A 9906-nucleotide genomic window follows, 5' to 3' on the forward strand; every position below is an offset into this window, starting at 1 on the left:
ATACACCGTACAGACCGAGAGAAACTTCTTGCCAAATTCGAATATGGCGGGCAATACAGACGACAGTAATCAGCTGGTAGAGCCATCTATCGGTAGGTCCGGTAGTTGAGCATCCCTCATTTCGCTAGCTTTAGACGCCTGTCTACACAGCCTGCCTGTGTAGCGTGACATAATTCGACGGCAGAAATAAGTTATGGCGGCACCCACCAACATTTTTCAGAACTTCCGCTTGCTTTGCACTCAATTCTAAGCCGCAGGCGGTTTTTTGGATTACAAAAACCGGGAAAAAGTGCGGCTTAGATTCGAGTAAATACGGTAACTCAAATTTTCATTTTTTGGCACTAGACCCATTATTTACTTACATGCCACATTTGTAGTTTTGGAATTACCTTCAAATTTTGTTAGTTTCTTTCCACTGAGAAAAGCTGACAGTAAAATTGTCATTAAAAACTGAAAGAACACTATTTTCTGAACACCATTCAACTGCAAGCTATTTTGCCAGATAACAGACTGCAACTTCATTCTTGAGTTTGAAAATCATTTATTAAAGAGAAGATGATTTGCCACAATGCTACATCAACATACAGGCCTTCTTCAAATACGACAGAATGTACAATGCATGAACTTGGATGATTATTCATTGCACATTGTGAGAGAAAGCACAGGAGCTGGATCAATAACTTATCTTACTTTGATAATGTAATGAATCGTTTGTCAGATGACAACACTAGTTTGCCAGTTTTACACGGTAATGAATGTGACAACTTCTACGAATTTACCGATTTCCCATCATAAACTGAATTAACCTCTGAAGAAATATATCAAATAGTGTTAAAGCAAACAGAGAATATGGCACTGGGAAGAAAAGAAAGACAAGGCAGTTTAGTGAAACCTATTGTGTACAATATCAGAGATTACATGTTGATACATCCCATTTCAAATTTTCAGCAGCAAAGGATGAAATTAAGAAGTTTCTACATTACTACTTGGGACCATTTAGAATTCAGAGTATTGTACATCCATATTCTGTTGAGCTGGAGAAACTTAAAGGTGAAAAATACTATGGACTTCACCATATGGAAAACATTAAATTGTATCATTGGCATATGGAAGGCAATGGGAGTGAAAATGTAAATAAATAATGGTGTAGTAATGATAGGACTGCTTAGATTATTTGAGTGTCTTTCCCAATGGTGTAGGATAAAGAATAAGGTCAGTTTTCTCCCTGTGATTTGTTAGCAAATTGTCAGTAAGAGTCCTTTAATGTACTGATACCTGTAGTATGTGAATAGTGGCAATAGATTGTTTTTTAACTATGGTACAGTTAAAACTGTGTAGTGATATAGTGTTAAACTAATTTTGGCATGTGACCATTAACTTTATGATCCAGTGATGTAAATTCTGTTTTGAAGTGATTCTGCCATGTGGTTTCTCTCAGTTTTCATGCAGTACCAGCTGGTGACACTACACACTATGTCAGACATTGCAAGCAAGTGGCTCAAGGAGACAAATGTCGCAGCACCTGATGTCAATAGTCCACGAGTCCTCCCCAGAGTGGCTTGCTGAGACATCCAGCCTACAGTGACGGCCACTGCTGTCATCTTCCCCCCATCCCCCTGCAGGCAGAGTGGTGGGTGTTTCCTTGTCAACACTCCTACATATAGCAACATGAATCTGTGAGTTGATGTGACAGGTTTACAGAAAGCACCTGTCAGTGCAGTGAAAGATGTTATACAAAGGTGCAATGCAAAAAAAATGTAGTTGCACATTTCACATGTAAAGGTATTTACATATTCGTGTAACTGGGCCTGTGCACTGCATGCCTTTTACATAATGATGCCCCCTTCTGTTATTCTTCTTTCTTTAATTTCTTCTTTTAAAATTATTAATTTTACTACATTTTGATTTGAAATGTTGAACTTTTTAACATACCCATCTATGTAATCATTATTATTACCATGACAACTTTAGTATTTTCCTAATATTATCACAAATAAGAACATTTACTCTACTTCATACAAAGCTTGATAATTTTAAAGAAGATCCTTTAATGAGTAATGAAGAAAATATAATGAGGTAAAGGCTCAGCAGTTGAGTTCTTCTGTGAGAAAATATTTTAATTGTAATTAGTTGGTACATCATTAATCAAAAGACATGTGTCATTAGTTGCTAATTACTTTCTTTAGCACATTAAATACACATTTTAATGGGAACAAGATGACATTTGCGCAGTTCATTTTTATCTTCCTAGACCAACTTTTTCAAAATGGTTGATTATAAGTTGAACATGCAAGATGTGATCAAAATTCTCAAAAACATGTATGTGACACATTTGAAATTCATTGATATCAATCTCACTAGGGCACTGCATGATTTGAAGGAAAAGTCACATCCATTCCTTCATGAAACAAGAAGGGAATGTAAACAAACTTCTAGAGTTAATCCACTCTGATACCCATGGGTCAATGACGGAAACTTCTCAAGGTAGTGTGAGATTTTCTGTGATTTTTATAGCTAACCACCACAGCTGTATCAAGTCTATTTTCTTTGACATAAAGGAGAAGTTGTTGACAAATTTGCTGAATATAAAACCTAGTTCAAAATCAGACTGATTAGAAAATTAAATGCTTTTGGTCAGACAATGGACAGAAGTACCTCTATCCTGATAATGACAGAAATACAGTGATGTCTGACAGTTCTACACACATCACAGCAAAATGGTGTTACCAATCAAATGAAATGTTCATGTGTCAAAGATGATCATAGATGCTGCTTGAGTCAGGACTACCTCCATCATTTTCGACTGAAGACATCAACACAGCTAACTACATCTGAAATTGTTCCTGAACTAAATTACTGTGTGATGGAGCTTCATATGAGAAATGGTTGAAGAGAAAATGTATCTCATCTTTCTACATTTGTTTCAAAGGTTTTCAACTTGGATAGATCACAAAAGAAATGAAAGTTCAATCCTAAAGGCAGAGACCTTTCTGTTTTCTCACTGTTTGAAAGCCTATTGTGTGCTGGCACCAGGAGATCACAAGACTCACAGATGTGCGGTACCTTGGTCGTGACAGTTCTGAGCACAATCAAACCTACAGTGGTTTCTATGAAGATGAACCATATCACCACCAAAGACAAGGCATCAACATAAATTCCATGGCAGCAGATATCAAAAATTATACAAATGCTGTATCAGAGCCATCATCAGATGATGAGCCATTCTTTGGTTTTGAAGAAGATGACCTTCAATCACTACAGGCCAAGAATTTATCCTTAATGATGAATATTCTTCAAGTGTCACATCTAGCCAACAGTTTGTGCTAGGTCTAAACTCACCAAGAACTTCACTGAAAATACAACAGAGGTCAACATCAATTATGCATAACAAGGTCCAGATCTTTGAGAGTGGTTGGAATCTATATATGTTTAAACCAGATGGGACATTTTAGACAGACCATCAAATGAAAGGGTAGTTGCCTGTAGGATTGTTTTGAGGAATAAACGCAGTAGTGATTGATCTTTGCTGAGGAAAGAAGCAAATAGTTGCATGAAGATTCAACCACTGGCAACTTTCTCTCCAGTTGGAAGAATCAAATATTTTACATGTGGCTTTGTCAGTTAAATCTGAGTTGGATGTCTCACAAGTCAATATCACCATCACATTTCTCAGTGAAAAAATTTACAAAGCAAGTGACATACTCTAAACATTGAATTGTGGTGATAAAATGTGTAAACTTAGGAAAACCTTTTATGGGTTGTATCAAGCTGGTTGACAGTGGCATGCACAGTTGAATGCAATGCTAACTTCAATTGAACCTCGACCTACAAATTTAAATACATTTGTCTTTGTAGACAGCTTAAAAAAATCCAGTCATCCTACTCATTTATGCAGATGACATTATAACTGCTTCATTAAACCCAGAAAGAACAAAATAAATTAAGATTGAGTTATTTATCAGATCTGATGATGCTATCTGTCACTGAAGTAAATCAGTCATTTGACAAAATTAAATTATGTCAAACATGTCCAGAAGCTTGAGAGTATTCTGTCAGTACATGTAGCTGCAAAACCATGCACTCTCAAACATTTTTAATAATTACTGAAATCGAAATTTGTACAACATTTGAGCTGCAGATAATAGGAGATGATTACATTTTTGTTATAATTTAGGGACAGGATACTAGAAAATGAAAGTGAACCAAGAAATTAAGAATGCGTTTAGCCAGCTGGAGAAGCACCGCTCAGTAGGTAATGTATCCACTACAGACCAGTGAACTATCCTGTCTAATGTTTGCCCAAAATTTATCTGTTTCCCTGCTTCCTAGCGTAGTCTCAAAGCACTGGGTGAAATCTGTTATTTAATTTTCTTAAGAGATGCAATAGCATAAAGGCTATTACTCTTAATAATACAATTGAACTATTAAGTCCTAATCAACGAAATGTAAAGCCAGTATGAAAGCTGCTAACTTCTTATATTGGCAATTAAATTGTGTTAACATTCCAAACATTTATGTAGTGTAATGAAACATTGCATTACAACTGTAAAAATAATGTATTTACATTTATAAATATTAACTAAAAATAAAAATCTTTCCTTCACATCTTTAGTGTCACAGTCTAATTTTAAACTATTTAGGTATAAGGAAAATAATACTACCAGCACAAGTATTCAAAAAATTGAAGTTTAAAGAAAAATCTTAAAATTTTAGTCATATTAACCCTGCATATAACCAACCCTAAATGAAGAAACAATCTGTATAAACTCTTACAATCTAATAATCCCTCCAACCATAATTTAAAGACTTTGATGAATAATAATCCAACTTCAAAGGTAAATACCCAACAAAATTCATTGAAAGAAAAGGTACAAATCATGTGGAAACGAGAAAATCTAAAAAAAATGACATATTTTAGAAAAATTACGTATGAGAAAAATCAAACTTAGCAATAAGATAACCTAAAAACGGACCTACAGCAACAACAGTAATTGTTAAAAACTTCAAATAATAAGGTAAAGTAATTGTATGAGCACAAGAAAAAAAAATTAATCAAGATAAAACGTCTACCACTTAAAATAGCAATGGACAATAAACCAATTATTCCCAAAGAGATATAATAACCCTTATTATTAAACGAAATCCATGAATAAAAATTATCAACACCAGACATTGAATAATAAAATAAATGAAAACAATAAGAAATATTAAAACAATAGGGAAAGGATAAAGGGAAAAATTAAACAATTAATTCATCTTCAACAAACCACCTCAAGAATTAAATCCGTTGAATAAAATGTACCCAAAACAGACAAATTAAAAATATTGTAACAGACAGAACTTAAAGGCATGAAATGTACAATGGAACCAACGAAATGAATATCCTGAGAATCCTTTAAATTGTGAATACTGAACCAGCACATATTACTAACATTGCCTTAAATAATGCATCAGCCAACAAATGAAAAAAGGCAAGCTTTAGATAATCAATCACCAATATTCTTTTTATTAAACCAAGTTGTCTTAAAGTAGCAAGAGCAATGATCTTTTTCAAATAAAATTCAAAATTAGCCCTCATACCAGCCTGAAAATATTTATGCATCCAATAATAACAAAAATCAACCATAATATGAAGTATCCATTATTGGACTAAAATGAATTAATAAAGAAAGACCAGTAGTAACAAGAGTAAAGGAATGAAGTCATGCAAAAACAGAAGTAGGAGCAGACTTAACTACAGGGAGTCATGAAGAACAAGGAATCTGAGCTATTTTAATTACAGCTGCTAAAACAATTAATATAGTAATAAGCTTTATCTCAATGATTTCGAGATAAAATCGTAATAAGAAATATAATTACAACCTCCAAAAGTTAATATTCAAGCAACTGATTTCAAAATAGCAACAGCACCAATCCAGTTAGACAAAGCAGTCAACATACCTGCACTATCAGATTTTACATTTTAATAATAAATAACTCAACAATAAGACACTAAACCCAGACCTTCCCAGCGTAATAAAATTGTAATTGAACTGGGTTTAATAATTTAAAACATTATTGAAAAAACAAATATGAAAATAATAATAATAAAGTGATTCATGTTTTTTAACTAGATGTATAATCCTCTCTATAACAAAACCACCAAAGAAATAACATACCTAATAAGAGAATAAAAATGAGGAATATTCAATTTAAAGTTAAAGTTATTACAACCATATAACCATTTAAATTAAAAAGTTCCTGTTCAATAAAAACTCTATAATCAATTAGAAAAAAAATATTTTAATACCCAAAATGAAAATTATAGGTCTAGACAAAAAAATCAATGAAGAAATAGAAAAAAATACACAGTTTAAGATAAAAACTTCATTCACTCGTCCTACAAAAAAGTATTTTAATTAAAATATTAGTAAGTAAAGAGATACTTACCCCTTAAACAAAAAATATTTAAAGCAGTCAAAATGGCTCTGAGCACTATGGGACTTAACAGCTATGGTCATCAGCCCCTAAAGCAATCAAAGTAAAAGGAAAACATGATACTCACTATAATAACCAAGATTACAAACATAAACACTATGCTGAGCATAAGAATATATACATATACAGCCTTAACAGCTCTACAAAAAATAAAAAAATTAATACTAAAGATCCAAAAGAAGATCAACATATAATTTTATTTAGTAATCTTAATTCACCTTCCAAATTTACAGAAGGAGAAGCAGCCTTATTTGAAGATCTTAAATCACCAAAAAACCATTCTTGGCATCAAATAATTTATACCCTTGTTCATTAATAGTATTTGTCTACCTAAATGTTAATAAGTAATTTTTGTTAGACGCCAGCAAATAACCCTAAAGTTAACCAAATCAAATTAAACTTTAAACCCAAATAAGTAAGTACATTTGTTACACAAAACTACCAGAAGAACAATATAATATAATCATTAAAATCAAAACCATAAAAATAGAGAAATTAGAATAATATGAAGCTAAATAAACCGAACCTCTAGCAGTAACTGTTATAGAACAAATTCAAAAACTCAATAAAATCAAACTAAAAGAAAAATTAAAACAAAATACCATCTAATTATATTTAAATTATCATAGGAATAAAGAATAAACAAAGTAAAACTCGACAAGAATATAAAGAATGATTTGGGCATCAACAATTGTTTAATAAACAAAGATGTATCAAAAGTAGTTGAAAATAAATGTTTTAACATAAAGACAAGCCAAATGAATTGAAAAAGGGACAGTATATTCCAATCTCAACAAAGTTATCAATAAATATTTGTATAAATAAGAAAAAACGTGAACACCAGCAAAGTAAACCAATAAAGAAGTAATAATAGAAAACATAAACATTAGTTTTAATAGTTTAGAAAAAAACACCACTCTTCTAAGCTGGAAATAATCTAGCCCCACTTTTAGAACATCTGGAGTAGGAAATGTTTCTTATCTCCAAAACCAATATTTTAATAAACTAATCCATGAAATGAATAAAATATTAATCACATCACTATGAAATGTAATAAATATTGATTTTATTAAATTAAGGAATCCAGTATTAATAATACTTTTCATTATTTTTAAAATCTTCCTTATTGGTTTAAGAAAATGAATAATAATGGAATATTAATGACTTTTTAACGGTTTTTTGTGGTGTATTACTTTTATTTATTTACGTTACAAGAATTGCATCAAATGAGATATTTCAGCCAAAATAATTTACTGTAACCTTCACTTTAACAATATGAATTATCATTATATTTACACTACTCATTCTAGATATAATAACATTCAGAGACTCTTTAAAAAATACTATAACTTTCAGCATTAATAGTTCAGTCAATTATCAAGAAATATCAAAAATTTTAGAAAAATTATATAATAACCCAGTATTCATTACTGCAAAATTAATAATAATTTTTTTAATCCGTGCATTATTAGTAGTAGTCAAAATTACTAAATTAATCAAGGACCTATTCATAAAATAAGATAATCACTCTAATAAGTAAACCACTGCAATTAAGACACAAATGGCAAGAATCTTCAATACATTTGCTTTTGAAGTAAAATTAATAACATTTATAAAATTATATGTTTATTAGAAAGCCAAGTGAAGAGTAATAATGGGCCAGTCACTATATAGGGCCTACTATATAAAAATGTTCCTGTGTCAAGGAAACTGTCTATGATAATAACAACAAAAACGTAGATTTCGCATGCATGAAATATGTGTTTATATTATCTTGCTTTCAGCTGAGTTACCTTTCATTATACATATATTCGAAAGCATTTCTTCATGAATGATTTCTAGCTTATATCATTGACTGGTTTTACATGTATTTCACGATAATTGTATTCTCTTGGTAATTTAGTAACGCATAGAATGTACAATTACAATAATTATTTCGTTAATTAGGTAGAAAATAATTGAAAAGGAACATTATCCTTATGAAGCATATGACTGCATTCTCACCACTTGGTGTGCTAGTGTCGTTCTCGCTGTGAAAAGGTAACTACTTTCGCACCAGGGAGTCTCATGATCAGATTCATTAAGGCCAATTCATGCTGGTCGTCACTTCACATCACATCCCGTCAAAACATTCTGGAATGCATTTCAAATAGCTGCATCCACATTACCTGACCCATCCCATCACATCACAGTACCATCATGGTTTCTCGGGACAAAAGTTTTTGACAGCTAACGTCATCCATCCGTTTCTGATCACGTGACCCCCTCCCCAAGCTCATTGTGTTACTACACCCCCACCCCCCCACAAAGATCATTATGTTACTACATGGCCATGCACAGATCTCTGTATTTCATTTCAATGTAGCTTTGTGGTTAATACCAGTTTCTTTTATTCGTTGTTTGTTATAAATTGTTTCTTATTGTTATTTCTTTTGTTGAAATTTATAATAGATGACAAAAGATTAATTGAAGCAGTGAGGTAGCAGTCTGAACTGTACATGAGCGTACCAAACTATGTGCCTCTACTACATTTAAAAAGTTTGTTTTATACGTATCTGTACAGTATTTAATATCTTACAGTGAAATGCATTGCAATATGGATCCAGCTTAAATTGAAAAAAGTACTGTTGACAGAATCAGACTAATTAGTAGATGGAATTTATTTTTATATTGTCATACATTTGTATTGTTTCACAAAAAATGGACTGAAGCATTTAGACACTGCAAGTTGTTCATTTAAATATATGTTTGTGGCAGTCTTATTTATTGTTAAATAGTTCTGGATAGTGTGTGAAACAGTTTAGCAAGCATCAGTGGTCAATATTTGTGTGGTTTCTCTAGCTAACCCCCATACAAATAAGGCACTTGAACTGTTAAAAGCCAGATACAAGACATAAAGAAAAACTACAAATCTTGAATGGACATATTGAGGGAGGAGATGACTATTGCATAAAAATTTGCACCAGACCAGCAACTAAACGTTAAACAAAACCTATTTTTCATGGGGTGTGATGGTAGATCATAACACTGTGTTCCTTTTAGTATCCTGGGTGCAATTTCACATTACAAGTGAAAAACCTGATGCTTCTACTTCCTAAAATATAAAAGGTAGATTCCTCTTCCTACAGCTCTTTGTACTGCATGTGAAATTCCCCTTATGTATCATGTGATGACATTTTATGGACCCACACTCGTTTTTGTGATGTTCTGCATTAGTCTTCTCTTTCTAATATACACACTATCCCTGCAAGCTGTAAACCATTTAAGTCAAATAAATGTTATTTTCATACAATTATGGACTCCTGTATCTACGTATATGAGCTACCACGTAATGTATGTGCACATTGCGCACAAAAACAGTTGAAAACCACTTGCTAAGATAGCAATTCCCACTAAAAGAACGGTTGAGAACAGCCATGCAAGTTGAGA

General features: G+C 32.1%; 1 pseudogene; it reads right to left on the reverse strand.

Moving 5' to 3' along the window:
* Nucleotides 1-3460: 3460 nt before the first annotated feature.
* LOC126235504 (NADH-ubiquinone oxidoreductase chain 5-like) lies at nt 3461-6100 on the reverse strand (annotated as a pseudogene).
* Between the last annotated feature and the right edge of the window lie 3806 nt (nt 6101-9906).

The sequence above is a fragment of the Schistocerca nitens genome, chromosome 2, assembly GCF_023898315.1.
Source record: "Schistocerca nitens isolate TAMUIC-IGC-003100 chromosome 2, iqSchNite1.1, whole genome shotgun sequence".
NCBI classification, from domain to species: domain Eukaryota; kingdom Metazoa; phylum Arthropoda; class Insecta; order Orthoptera; family Acrididae; genus Schistocerca; species Schistocerca nitens.